Source organism: Lathyrus oleraceus, chromosome 6, assembly GCF_024323335.1.
Source record: "Lathyrus oleraceus cultivar Zhongwan6 chromosome 6, CAAS_Psat_ZW6_1.0, whole genome shotgun sequence".
Taxonomy (NCBI): domain Eukaryota; kingdom Viridiplantae; phylum Streptophyta; class Magnoliopsida; order Fabales; family Fabaceae; genus Lathyrus; species Lathyrus oleraceus.
Genome location: NC_066584.1, coordinates 223,794,886 through 223,815,411, shown reverse-complemented (window position 1 = coordinate 223,815,411; position 20,526 = coordinate 223,794,886). Strand labels below are relative to the sequence as shown.

General features: G+C 37.7%; 1 non-coding gene across 1 annotated transcript; it reads right to left on the bottom strand.

Annotated features, from left to right (window-relative positions):
- Positions 1-1,889: 1,889 nt before the first annotated feature.
- Positions 1,890-1,996, bottom strand: LOC127099743 (small nucleolar RNA R71). Its single transcript, XR_007794217.1, has one exon. It is a non-coding gene; the product is annotated as a small nucleolar RNA R71 (small nucleolar RNA).
- Positions 1,997-20,526: the final 18,530 nt, after the last annotated feature.

Sequence of the window (20,526 nt, the reverse complement as noted above, 5' to 3'; positions counted from 1 at the left end):
ATTCACTTTTACAATCATCCAAACTTAGAGTAGAGGCAAACTCAGAGCAACTTTGTTTCACTTATGCATATATTCAGTTTTATAAAGTGGCAATCGCTTCGCATTGGAGTGTTACCACAATTGTGTAATCGAGTCTGTGATAGAGTCTGTAATCGAGTTTGGAGCACTTTGGAAGGAAGTTAATCCTGCCGCCATTTTCATTTCCACTTTGCAATTTATTCAATCCTCCAATTTGAGCAGGTTTTTATTACTTGTCTTTATCTTATTTATTTTCCGCACTCGCTTTTACTTTTATTTATTTCCTCGCACTCGCTTTTACTTTATTTATTTCTTCGCACTCGCTTTTACTTTATTTATTTCCCACACTCTCCTTTACTTTATTTATTTCCTCGCACTCGCTTTAAATTATTTATTTCCTCGCACTCGCTTTAAATTATTTATTTCCTCACACTCGCTTTAAATTATTTATTTCCTCGCACTCGCTTTAAATTATTTACTTTCCGCACTCGCACTACTTTTATTTATTTTAATGCACTTTTATTTTACCATATCTAGCTAAATTTATAAGGTTAGAATGTAAGGATCGTAATTGAACCAGTAATCCATACAATTGTTCGTAGAAACACTTAAGGGCTATTTTAACTTTCAACTTGAGTTTTCCCGCACTTCAATTCCGTTGGGTAAGATCGAAAGCCGTCCAACGTCTTTTTAAACTTAATTGTTTTTAACTATTTCAAAAACAGCGAAAGCGCTTTGTTTAGTTCATTAGGAGATTTTAACATTAAGAAGAAAAGAGATTTTAAAACTATTTTCGGACGCGTTTATAAGTTTAGAGTCTGGTTCGTAAGAACCTCTTTTGGTTAAGAAATCTAGGTTATAATACTTTTCAACTTAGTCAAGATACTATATTTCTTAAAAGTAGGTTTACTACTCTAACGCAATGCGCGCCTTTTTATAAGTGACAATAAGAGGGTTTGATTAGGGAGTACAACTCGGTTCTGAATACGCGAAAGTGACAGTTCCTTTTAAATTAGTTCTTTTCAAAGTAGGAAACACTGCCCATAAGTAGCTCTATTAGCAAGTACTTGGATTATTAATTGATTACGTGAATTACATTCGACCCTGTCTTTATTAATTAAATTCATTTCAATACTTTACTTTTCATTGCACACTCCAAAAACACCTATTTCGATTGCCTTTGATAAACACCATAACAATAGATAACGATAGATTGACACTTGGTCTCTGTGGATTCGACAATCTTTTATATTACTCTGACGCGTTCGTATACTTGCGAAACACCGCATCAAGTTTTTGGCGCCGTTGCCGGGGACCAATTTCGTCAAATTTCATTTTCCTGTTGTTATATCGTTTAGACTTAGGCTATTTCCCGCTGATCAATGCGAAGAACTCGCATCACCGAAAGTTTAAGCTTAGTATACCCTCTGGCGGAACCTGAACGTTACGCTCGCACACGTTTATTCGTTCATAGAATTAAGAGAGCTGTGGCCGAAGATCAAAACCAAAGACCTCTTAAGGATTTCGCTCAACCATCTAATGAAGAACCTAGTTCTAGTATAGTAAACCCAACCATCACAACTAATAATTTTGAACTTAAACCATCCCTATTGCAACTAGTGCAACAGAGACAATTCGCAGGTCTCGCTACTGAGAACCCAAACCAACATTTAAAAATATTTTTTCAATTAGCAGACACTTTTAAAACCAATGGAGCATCTCCTGAGGCAATACGTTTAAGATTATTTCCTTTTTCCCTCAGAGATAAAGCCCTATCATGGTTAGATTCCCTTCCACCCAATTCCATTACGACTTGGGATAACCTTAGAAGAGTATTCCTTGCTAGATATTTTCCCCCGAGTAAGACCGCCGTTCTTCGAAACCATATAACTAGATTTACCCAAAACCAAGGAGAATCGTTGTTCGAAGCTTGGGAGAGATATAAAGAGTTGTTACGAGCATGCCCACATCATGGTTTAGAAAATTGGTTAGTCATTCAAACCTTCTATAATGGACTTCACTATAACACAAAGATGACCATCGACGCTGCCGCAGGAGGTGCTCTGATGAACAAACCTTATCCTGAAGCTAGTGCCCTCATCGAAGATATGGCTCAAAACCATCAATCATGGGGAGTCGAACGAGAAACAATAGAGAAAAAGGAAGCCCAAGGAGGAGTGCATGAACTAAGCTCTATAGACATGATGCAAGCTAAAATGGACGCATTAGCCCTCAAAGTCGAGCACATGTGCATAAACCCGAATACTGTAGCCGCAGTTTCGTCGGATTGTGAGATATGTGGAACCAAAGGACACCAATCTGCAGAATGCAGTCTATTAAACGAAACCCACTCTGAGCAAGTGAACTACACCCAAGGGAACCCATACTCGAATACCTATAACCCTGGATGGAGGAATCACCCGAACTTCTCCTATAAAAACAATAACCCTATTCAAAATAATGCACCTCCGAGACCTAGTTATCAAGCCCCAAGATCAAATCAACCTATGCAATCTGTACCACCAAAACCGAGCCTTGAGAAAATTATGGAAAATTTTATCACCGCTCAAACCCAACAAAACAAGGAGTTCATGAATCAAAACATTCATGTTAACGAATTGATTACTCAGTTAGGAACCAAGGTTGACCAAATAGTTACTCATACCAAGATGCTTGAAACCCAGATCTCTCAGGTAGCTTTAAACCAAGCCCCTCAGACTACACCTGGAGGACAATTCCCTGGACAACCTCAACAAAATCCGAGAGGACAAGCCAATGTCATTACCCTACGAAGTGGGAACGCTTATGATGAGCCACCAAACCCTAGATTGAGTGAACCCGAAACTTCTAAGGAATGTACCAAACCCACGGACGAAGTAAAGGAACTAGAGGAATCTGAAAACCAGGAAGGTCGAGATAAAGGAGAAGAACCTAAAGATAAAACTTACGTACCACCCCCGCCATATAAACCACCTATACCATATCCGTAAAGACTCAAACAAACCCAGATCAATAAATAGTATCAAAAATTTATTAAAGTTATAGAAAAACTTCATGTAGAAATCCCTTTCAAAGAAGCCATCACCCAAATACCTTCTTATGCAAAGTTTCTCAAAGACATCCTTACCAACAAACGTAGACTTGACGATCCGAAGCCTTTGGAATGTAATGCTATTTCCGAGGACAAATTAGCAAAGAAAGATAAAGATCCTGGAAATTTCTCCATTCCTTGCCTTTTGGGTAATCATGTCATCGAAAAAGCTTTTCTATACTTAGGAGCTAGTGTGAGCCTAATGCCTTTAGCAGTTTGTGAGAGGTTAAACTTAGGAGAATTACAACCCACTAAGATGTCGCTTCAGTTAGCCGATAGATCTGTTAAGTATCTGATAGGCATTTTAGAAGATGTTCCTGTTAGGATAGGTCAGTTGTTTATCCCTACTGATTTTGTTGTCATGGACATCAAAGAGGACAATGATATACCAATCCTTCTAGGTAGACCATTCTTATCGACTGCAGGAGCCATAATAGATGTCAAGAAAGGAAAGTTGACATTTGAGGTAGGTGACAAGAAAATAGAATTTATACTTTCGAAATTTCTTATGGCACCTGTGATGGGAGACTCATGTTATGCCTTAGATATCATTGATGAATGTGTTAGAGAATTAGAACAAAAAGAAATTATAGAAACAACTAAGTTACCATCAACTCTCATAAGGGAAGATGATGACTTTAAGAAACCTTACATCGATGATAACCTTTACGAATGTTTATCCCTTACCCCAGATCTTATGCCATGCCCTAAGAAACCAACTTTAGAACTTAAGGGACTACCTAAGAACCTGAGATACGAGTTCCTCGATGAAAAGATGAACCGTCCAGTTACTAGGATGTAGGCGAGAGTCAGGGAAATCAGAGCCCTAAATCCATGGGCTCTGACTCTTTGAGTGTATAGTTTAATTTAGGTTTATATGTTTAAGGTTCTTGAGTTCATCAATGCGGTTAGGGTTCTAGGCATATAATTTTGAGAAATTGGAACAAGATTCGGACTGAGCGTGAAGAGATGGGGTCGTTGATGTGTTCAATTTCCCTTTATGATGGCCACCGCTACCAGAGGCGATTTCTGGAATGGTGGCCCACGATGGTGTTAGATGGAGTCCATGCCTGAGCTGAGAGTTGACTTGGCACATGTTAATTTCAGTTTAAATCTCCTTTTAATTACCACGCGGCTAATTGTTATTGGCTGTTTTGATTCACATGTTGAAATTCATTCAATTGTTTTGTGGATGTTGGGCCTCATGTACATGGGCCCAACCACGAATTTCCCCCATCATCCCTAATGGTTTCTTCACACCCCCTGGCCAAGACTGAGTACCATGGGCCTTTTGACTATTAGGTCGATGCTCATTTACCATGCATCACCCATTTCTAAACTTTAAACCCCCTGGCCCTTTTATTTATTCTTGTTGTTTTTTATTGTTTTTCTTCATAGTTTCATGATTATTTTTAAATCTTAGAGTTTACTAAATTTATTTTAATCATTTTTACCATGATTGATTATAAAATATTAAAATCATGCTAATTGTTTAGGTAATTTTTAATTAGAATTTTAACATGTTTAGGATTAATTCATCTTTAATCACCATTAAAAAATGGCTAGAAATATTAAAATTCCATTTAATTTTTTATTAGTATTTCGCCATTTTATCTTGACTTTTAGCTATGTTTAGGATTGAATTTTATTTGTTTACATTTTGATTCATATTAATTCCATGTTTGCTTGATTTTAACCCCATTTTAATGGTTCTACTTTTTGATTGTGGTTATTAGATTGAAATTGAAAATGATATTTCAATTTAATGTGATATGCATGTATGTCCATTACACTCACCATGATCTCTATATCATTTCATTATTTTATCATGTCATATTTCATTCCATCCACTTGTTTTAGCATTTAATGTCCATTTCATTTTAATTTGTTAATGCATACTAACTTACTTTGACTCATGTTCGTGTCCACATGTGCCTTTGAGATCCAAGTACATTCCAAACTACAATGCCTCTAATTCATTCAATTGACTTGTACTGTGTAAGGATACCTTGCCACTTGTATGTTTTAGGTAAGATACATGGTTTGTAATTTCTATAATATCTCTATTTCCCATTTGTGTTGTAATGGTTCCATTCCCCCATTATGGGTCACATGTCCCTCCACCCCATGAAAGTGCAATAGCCTGGGTTTATTTCTTTTATTAGTTTATCATGCATTCTAACTAAAAAGACAAAAACAAACGATAAAATAAAGCATTTCAAAAAAACAAAAGGCACACTTGACCCAACGCCAAGTGTTTTCCAAATAAAACTCACACCATTGCAACACGAGTACTTGATCCTACGTCAAGTATCTCCCATCCATTCCATGATTCATAGCTCTTCTCCGTTCTCTTCTCTCTCTCTCTCTCTCTCTCTCTCTCTATCTCTCTCTCTCTCTCTCTCTCTCTCTCTCTCTCTCTCTCTCTCTCTCTCTCTCTCTCTCTCTCTCTCTCTCTCTCTCTCTCTCTCTCTCTCCTCCATTCTCCATATATTTTCATAATAAACTCAAAATCTTGATCCAACGTCAAGCGCCTTTTTCAAAACATTTTCATAACAAACAGAATACAAAAACAGGGTGTACGTGCTTGTACACAATATTCAAGTACTTGGATTGTCGACCGTACCTAGCTAGAGGACCCGACACTTGACTTCCCTCTTAAAACATATAATGATTCAAAAAAGTTAGATCTAGGTGTTATGAGGGAGAAAAAGGGTAGTTAGGATACCATTGTCCTCTCGACTCCCAAGTATTCTGATTGTTGGCAGTACTTAGTCAAGGGTCAGATACTTGTCTCCCTATAAGTTCCAATAATTATATTTGCCAAACCTCTTTCATAATTAGAATCTCTTTTGGATGAAAAAGCATGGTTAGGATAACATTGTCCTCTCAACTCCCGAGTTTTTGGATTGTTGATTGTATCTAGCCAAGGGTATGATGCTTGTCTCTGTACTAAAATCAACCCCAACAAATCAAATCATCTTTTACCTTAGTGAATCTCTTCAAACCTTTCAAAAAGGACGTGTTACTTCCGTTCTACCGAGAATGACACTTAAGCCTCCATGTGTGAGCAAGTAATGTTTAACTACTAGATTGTGACCCAAGCGCATCCACTTTACCACAAACAAATACTTCCCACTCCCATACTCAAGCATACAAGCAAGTGAGCAGTAGCACGCGAACGTCAACATTGTCATAAAGACGAACCAACACACACTTCATTTGTGAGCGGAACTACAAAGCTCTGACTTCCTCATTGCACGTATGAGGATACATAGGCACAATGAACCAAATCATTGGCAAGCACACTAACTTAAAACTTATTTTCTCCTCCCATCTCACTCTATTCATCTCATTCATTGATAAAAATAAACATATAGATAAACAACACCCATACGCATTGATATAAGCAAGGGGTTCCCATCGAGTATGATGGAGGTGAGGGGGTGTTAATACCTTCCCCTTGCATAACCGGCTTTCGAATCATCTCTTGGTTGTGAGACCATTATCATTTGGGGTTTTATCGCTACTTTCCATTTCCTTTGGAATAAATAAAATTTGGTGGCGACTCTGTATTTTTCACGGTGCGACATGCGTCAGATATGAAGACACATGAAGAAATTTGGTTGGGACAACCACCAGATCTCGATAAACTTAGAGTATTTGGATGCATAGCCTATGCTCACATTAGGCAGGACAGGGTCGAACCTAGACCTATGAGATGTATGTTTATGGGATACCCTGAAGGAGTCAAAGCTTATAGGCTATGGTGCCTAGAGCCAAGTCACAGGAGGTGTATCACCAGTAGAGATGTTGTTTTCAATGAATTTGAGATGGCTTTCAATAAAACTGATGACGTTAGTCGAAGTGCACAAATATCTTAAGAAGAGATGGAAAAACTAGAGATTCATGTTGAGGTGGAACATGTCAATGTTGAATTGTGTATCCTACATCAAGTAGACAAAGAAGGACAGGATGCTGAAGATACTAAGGAAAATGAGGAAACTGTCGATGAATACCTGTTGACAAGATATAGGTTGAGAATAGTCATCAAACCACATCAAAGACTTGGGTATGCATATCTCATAGCTTATGCCTTAATCTCTACAAGTAAGGTTCTAGATGAATAACCTAGAGACTATGAGGAAGTTATGAGAAGTAAAAATAAGACTGAATGGATGAAGGCCGTGTATGATAAGATTAAGTCTCTTCATGATAATCACACTTGGGAACGAATCAATAAACCTGTTGGATCCAGGTTAGTCAATTGTAAGTGGATTTTATAAGTTAAGGAAGGAATCGAACGAGTGACGTCAAAGAGATACAAAACAATATTGGTCGCAAGGGGTTTCACTCATAAAGAAGGTGTCGACTTCAATCCATTCGAATGTTACTTGCCATAGTGGCACAGTTCGACCAAGAATTGGAACAAATAGATGTGAAAGCTGAATAGATCTTTATATGGACTGAAATAATCTCCTTGACAGTAGAATAAGGGATTCGACAAGTTCATGGAACACATAGGTTTCATTAGAAGTCAGTTAGACCACTGTGTTTAGTCCAGATTTTGACCCGGAAATTCATTTGTTATTGTGTTGCTTTATATGGATGATATTCCCATAGCAAGCAACAATGTCGAGAATGTAATGAAGGTGAAGGTTGAACTCAATAAGGAGTTTGATATGAAGGATTTGGGAGTAGCATCCAGGATTCTTGGGATTGACATCCAAAGAGACATAAAGAAGTCAAAATTATGTTTATCTTAAGAGACATACCTACGAAAGATTCTCGACAAGTTTGCTATGTCTAATTCAAAACCTGTTGTAACTCTGACAAACCTTGAATTCAAGCTATGTACAGATCAATTTCCCAGTATTGAGGTCGAAAGAGCCTATATGAATAGCATCCCATATTCTAACATAGTAGGTTCTTTGATGTATAATATGGTTTGTACTAGACCCGACATAACATGTGCAATAAGTCTTGTAAGCAGGTACATGGAGAATCCTGGAAAGGCTCAATGGCAAGCATTGAAGTGGATTCTAAGGTAAATAGATGGGTTTCTGAACAGAGTCATGATTTATGGTGGAGCATGTGGTGAAAATAGTAAAGCAAAAATCGAAGGGTATGTCGACTTGTATAATGCAGGTTGTATGGATTCCTGAAAATATATTTTTGGATACGTGTTCACTATGTTTGGCACAACAATTAGTTGGACAATAACACTTTAGAAGGTTGTTATCTTATCAAACACTGAAGTCGAATATATTACCCTCACTGAAGTTGTGAAAGAAGCATTATGGCTTAAAGGTTTTTCTAAGGAACTAAAACTTTAAGGTCTAGTTATCACTATTAAATGTGATAGTCAAAGTGTTATACACCTGTCGAAGAACCCAACCTATCATGAGCGAACCAAGCATATCAGTGTGAGGCTGCATTTCGTCAGAGGGGTAATCGAGCATGGAGAAGTCTAAGTGTTGAAGGTTTCGAAAGATCACAATATTGTTGATATGATCAGCAAGACATTACCAAGCTACAAGTTTTCCCACTATATACAGTTGATAAAGTTGTATGAATAAAGCTAGTTTGTTCCCATGATGTTATAGAGTTTGTTCCAAGGTGGACATTTGTGAGATATTAGATTGAACTCTAGTATGGTTGAAGGATAGCTTCTTTGTTCGACAAGTCAACAGGACCTTATCATGTCATCGAAGTTTGTTCACATGCTATAGTCGAAGTATGTTAGGATTATTAGCATGTTGAATTGGGCATGTTTGTTATGCCAAATTTTTTAAGTTAGCTTGTTCACTAAGTTAACCTGTTTGTTATGCCAAATTGTTTAAGTTAGCTTATAAATAACATACTAGTCTCTCATCATTGAATAATGAAAAACCTAATTAGGGTGAGAGAGGTTATTTTCTATTCTATAACACTTGTAATCTTGTTTTAAAGAGAAAGTAAAGAATAGGAGTTTATAACGAATTTCATTATATTCTTATTGTTTTATTCTTTTCTACCCTTGTGGGTTTCTTACCGATCAAGAAACCAATTATACTTTGTAATTCCGGCATCGTTTTCACAATAAATTGTTGCGGTGAGCATGGAGAAGATGCTGTCAACAAAGTATGAGATTGAAAAGTTCACCGGAGTGAACTATTTCGGTCTGTGGTGCTTGAAGATGAAATCTCTACTGGTTCAACAGGGTTGTTTAGAAGCGTTGAAGGGAGCCGCAACCATGGACGTCGCGTTAAAGGATAAAGAAAAAATGACTATGGTAGAGAAAGTCCACAACATCATCTTATTGAGCCTTGGTGATAAGGTTCTTCGATAGGTTTCAAAGGAGACGATGACGTCGAGTCTTTGGAAGAAACTCGAAAGTTTGTACATGACCAAATCATTGGTCAATCCCCCGTACCTAAAGCAAGATCTGTATCCATTCAAGATGAGTGAAGACAAAGTTCTAGCTGAGCAATTGGATATGTTTAACAAGTTGATTCTTGATCTTGAAAATATCGATGTAAAAATCGAGGATGAAGATCAAGTGTTGTTACTGTTGTGTGCTTTGCCTAGAACTCATGCTCACTTCAAACAAACTCTCTTATATGGAAGAGAATCTCTAACCTTTGAAGAATTTCAATCATCCTTGCACTCTAAGGATTTGAACGAACGAAAGGAGCACAAGCCATCTTCGACTGGTAAAGGTATATCGGTTAAGGAGAAATTCACAAAGAGAGATGGCAAGTTTGACAAGAAGAAAGGTAAAAGTAAGCAGCAGTCTTATAGTGGTGATGCATCTTTATTCGATGTTTATCACTATAAGAAGGATGGTCATATAAGAAAAGTGTGTCCTGAATGTATGAAAGATCATGGAGTTAAGAATAATGGCAACACAACCACTATTTAAGATGATTTCAACTCATCTAATGTTCTTGTTGTTTCAAGCGACGACTTAAGTAAATAGTGGATTATGGATTCAGGTTGCACTTGGCACATGACTCTAAACAAAGACTTGCTTGAGGAACTATGTGATTAAGATTGTGGATTTGTATTGCTTGGAAACAATAAATCTTGTAAGATTGTAGGTGTTGGATCTATGAGATTCAAGCTCCATGATGAGTCAATGAGGTTGTTGACTGAAGTCAGGTATGTACCTGATTTGAAGAGAAATTTGATTTATCTTGGTGAATCCGACAAGAAAGGATATGTTTTCCAAGGAGAGAAAAGTATTCTAAAAGCCATGAAGGGGTCGAACAAAGTCTTAAGAGGCGTGAAGAAACAAGGCTTATATACCTTTGAGTCTGAAGTTGTCAATGGTTCTGTAGACGTTGCATCCATGAAACCTTTGTCTAAGACAGGAATTTGGCACATGATATTGGGCCATGTCAGTGAAAGGGGTTTGGTCAAATTGGGGAAACAAAATCTACTTGGTGGAGAAAAAGTCGAAAAGATGAAGTTTTGTGAACCCTATGTACTTGGAAAATCTTACAGAGTGAAATTCAATAAAGGCAAATAAAGAACACATGGGTCCCTTGATTACATCCATGCTGATCTTAGGGCTCCTGCGAGGTGTCCATCACATTCAGGAGCAAGGTATTTTCTTTCCATAGTTGATGATTTGTCCATAAAGTTATGTGTATTCATCCAAAAGACTAAGGATGAAACTTTTGAGAACTTCAAAAGTTGGATGACTCTGGTCGAAAATCAGACTGACAAGACGGTCAAAAGGTTGAAAACTGATAATGGCCTTGAATTTTGCAATGAGGCGTTCAATAGTTTTTGTGCAGCCTCTGGTATTACGAGGCACAAAACTACTGGAGGTACTCCCCAACAAAATGGTTTGGTTGAACGGTTTAATCAAAACATTTTAGAAAGAGTTAGATGCATGTTGACTAGTGTTGGGTTAAAGAAGGTGTGTTGGACAGAGGTTGTTTCGACAACAACATATCTGATAAATAGATGTCCTTTAATTGTGTTAGATATTAAGACACCTGAATAAATTTGGTCGAGATATCCACCAGATCTCGAAAAACTTAGAGTATTTGGCAGCATAACCTATGCTCACATTAGGTCGGACAAGGTCGAACCTAGAGCTCTGAGATGCATGTTTATAGGATACTGTAGCGGGGTATTCGTTACCTTTAGATTTATTGACTAAATCAAAAGTAAGCATACAATTCGAGTCGCCACCGCACTTCTATTTATCCAAAGGAAAGGTTAGAAAGCGAACAAAAACCAAGTAAGAAGTTTTATCAAATCAAAAACTAATAAAAATGTCAGAGATCTGGGTAAGGGGGTTGGTTATGAAATGGGAAGGTTTTAAGCACCCAAAACATCCTTAGTACTCTAAGGGATCCCTTTTTGCAAATGTGTATTATAGGTTGGTATTTGTGAAGATATTTGTGCAAACAAGGTTGGGGAGATGAGAAAAGAATATACATTATATTTACAATTTTGTTGTTTGAATGGATAAACCCATTGCCTACGTACCATCACAAAGGTAGGATCAAAACCTCGTAGTTCGGGGTAAAAATCTCAAAAGATTGGTGAATTAATTTGATCAAAAGCTTTAAGGTCTTTTGTTATCAAAGGGAGAAAACTCAACCTAAACCAACAATCCACCATGTGAGGAGAGCTTCAACATACTAATGAGGGATCCACCCTATAATAAGTATGGAAGACTTATAGTCCAATCACTAAAGATAAGGTGAGGTTTACATCAACCACTATGATAACTCAAACCTATGGCTAATGTTTATGAAAAAAAGTTTTAACAAAGGTGGCCATTGGAACCACAAAAACAACTTCAAGTGAGTTGTATTTACAAGTTAGAAGTATTTGCAAAATTAAGTCAAAATATGATTATGATTTATTCATAATGAGTATTAATGAAAAGAGTTTGAAAAAATCAAAGGCATAATGCCTAGGTTTCTAATTTGAAAACAATGTCAAAGTTTGCACAAAATGGGTTTGGCTTGGGTTAGAGTGGAGAGAAGAAGAGAAGGGCTAGTCCTAAAGCATACAAAGATGAGAGAAGAGATAAAACCCTTGGAGTTCCTTTCTTGAGATCATAAAGATGATTCAAGATGCTCCTTTCCTTTGGACTTAGCATCCAACAAGAAATCAAAATAAATGTTATATTCAAGCTCCTAGGATCTCCATTTGGCTTATCTCTCTTAACTTGGATACTCATGACAATGGTCCTTCTTACTATCTCAAGATGGAATCCCTATCACACGAGAACAAACAATCAAAAAGTTCACAATGCAATAAGAGGAATGGACAAATAATGAGTTTAGATTAGGGGTCCTTTGAAGTCAACTTTAAGATTTTAGCATTCTAAAGGCATGAGGCCTAGTTGCTCTTCAATAAGTTTAACATTCTAAAGGCATGAGGCCTAGTTGCTCTTGAACTCCTTTAAGCATAGGTAAGGTCCTAATTCTAAGTCCTTTCTCCTTTTTGCATTTGGTTCACACAAACAAATACAAAACAATCACAAAGCAACAATATATTTATTCACAATAATGAGCTCAAGTGAGCAAAAGGAAAATAGCATAAACATAAAATATGAGCTCAAGTGAGCAAAGTAAAAAAGCAATATGAATAAATGAGCAAGAAATAAAGTGCATTAAAGTAAATTGCAAGAATTAAATGCTTGAATTAAAGTTAGTAGTTAATGGTTAATGTTAGAGTGTCATAAGACAAATTAGCGCTATGTTAAGCAATCGTAAGTGGACTAATGTAGTAGTCACACCTATCTGAGGCCGGTCAATATAATTATAGGCAAATAAACACAAGTTAGAGATCATGACTAGTAAGCCAAGCTCCTACAACTTGCCATGCCAAAAGAAAAGAGGGAAAACCTTGTATGGACTCTAGGTTTTTTGCTTGGCCAAGAAGCAACCTATCTTGGACACAAAGCAACTCACTTGATCTTTGATCAAGTTGAGTTTGATTTGGATCAAAGAAGGTTAAGCCTCTCATATGCCAAGGCTAACCACAAATCATTAACTCATTGGCACAAATAAGAAGAAGAAGATGAAAATGAAATGAAATGGATAAAGAAGAATTCAAATGACATAATCAAAACACAATGATCAAATGTGAATCAAAATCAACATCAACCAATGTAAAACAGAAGAGATATGAAAATTAGAGGTCAACTAAGTCAATAATATTTTTGGTATTTTTTGGAATTAAAATAAAACATAAAATAAAATGAACAAAATATGGTCAAACCTCAAATTCAATTCAAATCAACTTGGATAAGTCCAATTGAATCATCATAGGTCTAACATGGTCAAACAAGGTTTGACAAATTTACTCAATATTTTTTGAAAACAGAAACTATTTTAAAACAATTAAAAACAAAGAAAAATAAAACAAATGAATTAAAATCTCAAATAAATCTCAAATCAATTAAGAAATTGATGAGAATATTTTTCATAGATTTATCATGATCCATATGTCTTAAGAAAATATTTTTGGAATTTTTGGATATCAAAAAGTAATTAAAATGAATTAACAACTATTAAAAACAAAATAATTCACAAAAAAATATTAAATGGAATCACAAAAATAATTAAAAATCAGATTATGAAACTAGATTTTTCAAGAAAAATTTTAGTGTTGGTCTCATATTTTTGTGATTCCAAATAAAATAGTTATGACTTTTTATAATAAAAGGGAATAAAAGAAATTAAAACAGAAATTAGAAAAAGAGAAAAATCAGGGAGCGCTTGATTGAGTTCATTAATTGACGTGGACACATCAAGCGGCCCAGAAGCGTGCTCCCACCATGGTATCGAGTCCAACGCGTCACAAAGTGTTTTAAAACAAGTCAAATAAAACAATGGTTGAGATTAGAACGTGCCAGTGAGATCCAAAGGCTCAGGAGGATCCACGTGGGGATGGTGGTGGAAACCACCATCTCCTCTGGTGGATCAACCAACTCCGGCCACCAGTTGCAGGTTTTTGAACCTCAACCAAAATGCACGAGCCAGGTACCAAAATGAAGCTGGGGTGATGTACATCACCCCTGTAACCTTAGATTGTCCTCAAGATCTCTATCAAGTGAGAAATCTGAGCTTGAAAATCCAGGTATGCAAACTGAAATGCTTCAAAACACGAAATCAAAGCCACTACTGGCTTGCCTCTTGCTCGAGGACTTCAGAAAACCATTTGAACACAAGCAATTCACATTGTATGATGAGATTTAGGTCAAAACAGTTGGATTATATACCTTTGAAGAGCAGCTTTGATCAACACGATTCCTTCCAACTTTTGCTTCCAATTTAATCTTGAGATGTGATATGAATGCAAGGCTAAGGAATATGTCTTGAAGATCAACTGATTTTGTTGAAATTCAAGCTTGAAAGTGAGAAATAAAAATCAGGATTCCTTTGAGTAATGGCTGGGTTTTCACTTCTGCAGAGTCTCAGGTTTCCTTGAGGTTGAGATTTGAATGAGGCAAGGCATGTATTTATAGCTGGGTTGAAGGCAAGGCAAGGTAGAACTCGTGTGCATGAAGCTTTGGGTCCTCCATGCATGGGCCTGTACAGGCACATGTGAGGCCCAAACTTGAGTGAAATCACAAGCTGAGATCATTCCAAATTGAAATGGATGTGCAATTTGAACTACAATGGCTTGTGCATGAAGATTCAAAGTGAAATGCATAATTGGGCATAATGTTCATCTCTTCGAAAGTCACACATAGAAAATCCAAACATAGGCATGTGAAAAGCTATGTCGAGAAAAAATCCATTTGGAGTTACGAAATTTGTGAAAACTCGTCTTGAAGTTTGATGTACAAAACATGTCTTTGAAAAATTTGCCAAAATGATTAAATTCAAGCCCTTATGTTTCAATGATTCAATCCTCAAATGGAAAAACCTCCAACATAAAAGTTGTATATATTTTCAAGATGATCAATTTGGACTTAAATTTTTCATCATTTGGATTTTTGATGAGAAAGTTATGGGCACTTAAAGTTGGACATTTTTCAAATTCAATGGTTTTGGTCTAAAGTGACCTATAATGTTTTGTATTATCACATGTGTTTATTTTAGGATTATGAAATTTTGTCCAACATAACATTTGAAGTAGAGATCTCATTCTTTCCAATGCAATTTGTATCACCTCAAAATCATAAAAAATAAGGAAGTTAGGTCCTTGGGAAGTTGACCCAAAATTAGGGTTTCAATCAAAATGACCTATAATGTTTTGAAATGAATGATGACCTTAAAAGTTTCAAATGAATTTTTCATTAACATTAAAGTTGTTCATATGGTTCTTAATAACATTTGTGGTCTTGGGGTCATATTCTTTTGACAAACACATCAAAAGTTAGGCCTCAATGGATCTCAAAATAGTCAGATGACTTGACTGGTCAACTTCTCAAGACCAAACTTCAAATCTTGATGAATGAATGATTGAGGATACTCAAATAGGCTCATATATGCATAAAATAATTAATGAAATAACTTCCCTTGATTGGATTTGATCATAGGTTGAGGTTGCTTCATGAGCAAGGCACAATCAATGCACAGTTGAATTAGGGTTTCCTTGGGAAACAATCCTCAAGCCCTTTGGCTTATCTTGATCAAATTGGAAAATTGAGATACTTGGGAGACATATATAATGATTTGTAATCTTGTGGACCATTGTCATGCTTGCTTTCATCTTCATCTAGCCACTTCATTGAGCATAGGGGTCTCCTAGGAGCAAGGGATCTCATGACTGCTTGAGCTTCAAAATAAAACAAGTTAGTGACGTATTTTTGTGCTTTTGGTTAGTAAACAAAATAAGAAGAGAAATAATATACAACTCAAACATGCTTAGTGGTTTCAAACCAACTCACACAAGTCCCAACCCAAGGGTAAGGAGCCACGCATGCTATGATCCTTGAGGCAATGCAAAGAGCAATGATATGATGCCATGAGGGATCTTAGGGTCAAAATTAGGGTCTTACAGATGCCCCTATTTAAGGTCATTCTATCCGGAGATATGAAGGTTAAAATCTTCGTCTCGACGAGGTAGAATGGGCTTAAATAATAACAAAGAGACGGATTTTGGTCCCTAAGAGACCTCATGATGCAAATGGATGCATGCAAAAGATAATACTCTGTGGGGGAATATAGCCACAAAGAAAAAGAAATCAGGAGAAACTGAAAAATCCAAAGGAGTAATACGCTCACTAGAGACAGAGACTCTGGGGAGAAATGAAGGGTAAAATGCGTGAGCAGGTCACGACTTGAAAACTTGCTGGGAGACACGATGGGATTCCATGAAAATAAATCGATGGAAAGACTCGAGCTGACACAAAGATGCATGTATTAGGGAATATGCTAATACAACAAAACTATCCTCAAAGGATACTTTGGATAAAAATCTGGACTCCGACGGGGATGTCCACAAAGGACTCAGCTGAGGAGGAAACAACGAGATATTACCGGTTACTGGGTAATAATCTCAAAGAGAGACATGTGATCCAAACACCGGTTACTGGGTGAGAGAACAACACACTCAAGGAGAAAGAATATCTAAGATCGGTATAAGGGTGAGAGATATCAATCATCCAAAACATCTGAGGAAAACCTAAAAGGCATATTTCAACTCAGGAAGATCTGACTCCACGGGGGACAAAAAGTCATAATAGGGAGCAGAAGGAAGGAACACCAGGGATACCAGTCACTGGGCATATAATAGGTGACCAACCAGACGTGAATTGGGAACATATCCATGACACTCATCATCCGAAAGGAGGGCTGAAAAAGCAAACTCGATTTACAGGATGGACATTCGATTCCATAAGGAAATACGAATCTTACTCAACTGGGGAAGAAAAAGACTTCGACTAAAGAGCGCATGAGATATATTATCTATTACCGTCAGAACATAGATAACATACTCGCATGGAAGATTATCCATAACCGGTTATTGGGTTAATAAAGGATAAATCGACCGAAAAGAAAGGACATCAGGATACCGGTTACTGGGTGTAAAATGATGACCAATCAGAAGGAGAAACAATCATTACCAAACAAGAAGGGTAAATGAAAGATGACTCGCGGGGGATGAATTGCTTAACAAAAGCAATTATCCAGGAGATATATCACCGGCTACTGGGTGGTATACTCGAAATGAAGGAATATCGATACCGAATATTGGATAAAGATAACCAACAAATAGGGGATTACATCTACCGGTTACTGGGGAGAAAACCACAGAAATAGTACTTACAACTACCGATTACTAGGTAGAAGGCCACACAGACTCACTGGGGAAAGATGGACAATTACTGGTTACTGAGCAATTTGAACAACTAAACCACAGGGAACTGCAGGGGAATAACAAGAAAGGAGTCAATCTAGGAACAAACTAGAAGGACACAATCAAACAAAACTCAACCCAATGAGGATATAACTAAGGGGAGTAATTCCATCCAGATACACAACTGGGGAGGAAACTGAAACAAAAATCATCCACGAGGATATAACTCAGTGGGGAAGAAAGAAAGAAAGATAGACACTTTCTGCTTATAGGGTTGGCTCTATATGGAGAGATCAGACACAAACATCTGCTTGGGGAAGAACATTTCACCAGTAACAGGAGATAACAATCAAAGATATATGGCAAAGAATGTAATATGAATATCTGAATGCTATGATTATGCATGTATATGTGTGGTTTATGTATGATTAATGCTGACAGACAGACATATCTAACACAAACAGGTCCGAGAATCAATGGACAGACATCCGGTATAACATCTCAAAAGAGAAAGGCCAGGCCCAAAGGAGAAATTAAATCTGGTGGGAAGCATCAAATACTAGGAGACACCAATCACCGCTGGGGACAAAGACCACCGTTGGGGATAAGCCAAGGTCACAACTATCAACTGTCGGGGATAGGCAAAGTCTCAGCTACCAACTGCTGGGGATCTTCCAACAATTCTTGGGAACATGCAGAGATAACAATAAGATCTAACATATGGGAACTCCACTGGGGATCTTATCAAGGGAAGATGTGAGACTCTGTGGGGAACAACCACCAAACAGATACACATCAACCAAGCATTCTCTTCTAACTGCTGAAGAGACAATCCTGCTGAAGGAACAAATTGCTCCGCTGGGGAAGGAAACACTACATCTTCCTCAAAATCCCTCAACACTGGAAAATGTCTTCCACTCGGAGGGGATACCAATGCCAAACTAGGATCAGGCCAAGCCTCAGTTGGGGGAGATACAGAGTCACCGCCAAGGATTTGCTGTTGAACAGACAAAAGATTCATTGTAGAGGAAACTCTACTAGGGATCTCAACACGGATAAGATCCATCGTAGAAGAAGCTCTACTGGGGAACTTATCAAGGCATGATATGAAACTCTGTGGGGAACAACCACCAAACAGAAGTTCCAACAATCAAAACAACCCTTCTCATCTGCTGGAGAGACCTCTCTGCTAAGGAGAGAGAACCAACTGCTCCGCTGGGGAAGGAAACAACATCTTCACCACCAGTTCAACTCAGAAGCTTTCCAATACGGAGGGGAAACAAATAATATCAGGCTCTGATCAGGAAACTCCATTGGGGATAGACTGTAAGCGATCATACTGGGGAAAGTCTGTTGTGAGCAACCCTACTAGGGATGGGCTGTAAGCCAACCTGTTGGGGATAACTACTAGTATCTCCGGAGGAACAATCTTGGCTAAGGGAATCAACATGTGCCATGCTGGGGATGAAAAGGGGAGCAAACCCTTCACCAACTGCTCTAGGCAACTATTGCTGAGGAGATATCTGAAAGATAGCTTCGCAGGGAACACATGCTTACTCCTGCTGAGGACTTCTACTCATGCTGGGAATTTCCGCTCACCGAGGAAAGACAAACTTCCTCATGAATAGGTAGCATATCAACTTTTATCAATCTATAAGGGATTTTAGGTCAGTCCACACAAGGGATGACAACCATATAGTTGATAAGACACAAATGCTAGACTCATACCCTCTGAGGAGTCGAGGATGCTTGAGATAGAGGTGTACACATCATGGCCAAAACTCCAGACTCTCTGGGGAGTTGATGATGTATCACCCTTCTTTGTGCTCGCTGGGGAGACAACTTGAAAGATGATGAAGAGGATACAAACATGCCAAAATATGAACAAATGTCTTACCCTTTTGGAGATCGTATTTTCCTTGGGAGAGCACTGGAGACATTCCATTTATCCTTTCAGTCATTGTGAATGTTCACTTTGTTTGATAAACAGTTTAAAACTTCATTTGTTTAAAACAATGATATTTACCAATTAAAACATGCAAACATTTGTTAAGCAGAAACAAATAAGAGTGCGAAGAATTGGATAAAAGCTCAAATTTATTTGATAGGATGGTAGTCTGCAAATGGCGAGACTCCATGGATCTTTACAAATTTGAAATTGGTGATATATATTGGAAAAAAGGCTACATTGAACATAATGACCATTTTTCCACCAACTCTGAATCCAATGTATTTGAAGCTTCAGTTGATGATGACTGAAGGAGAATCTTTGACAGACGACAGCTTGTAGAACAAAGTCTTGTCAGGATTGCAGTTACTTGCCAAATCCCTAATTTTTGCCTAGATTGCCCCAGGATGAGGTACTCAATCTAGCGGGATATATATATTCATTTTTTCTTTCATGTCTCTAACTTTTGCCTGGACCGCTCTTTCGGGTTTCCAATCCACCGAGACGCTCATTCTTGCCTAAGTCGCCCTTTCGAGTTTTCAACTTAGCGAGCTATTCTGTTTTTATTTTTAGGAGAAGTATTTCTTGACTGCATCTGAATTCACAAGACGAGTGAAATCCTCCCCATCCATAGTTGTAAGTATCAAAGCACCGCCTGAAAAGGCTCTCTTGACAACATATGGACCTTCATAGTTTGGAGTCCACTTGCCCCTGGAATCGGGCGTGAAAGACAAGACTTTCTTGATCACGAGGTCACCTTCTCGGAACACATGAGGCTTGACCTTCTTATCAAAGGCTTTCTTCATCCTTTGCTGATATAACTGACCATAGCACATGGCAGTTAATCTCTTCTCTTCAATCAAGTTCAGTTGGTCATAACGACTCTGAACCCATTCAGCCTCAGCCAACTTGGCTTCCATCAAGACTCTAATTGATGGGATCTCAATCTCCACGGGGAGCACAACCTCCATGCCATATACGAGAGAGAAAGGGGTTGCCCCTGTTGAAGTGCGGACGGATGTACGATAACCATGCAAAGCAAATGGTAGCATCTCATGCCAATCTTTGTACGTAACAACCATCTTCTAGATAATCTTCTTGATGTTCTTGTTAGCAGCTTCAACAGCCCCATTCATCTTGGGTCTGTAGGGAGAAGAATTATGGTGTGCAATCTTGAACTTGCTACGCAACTCTTTCATCA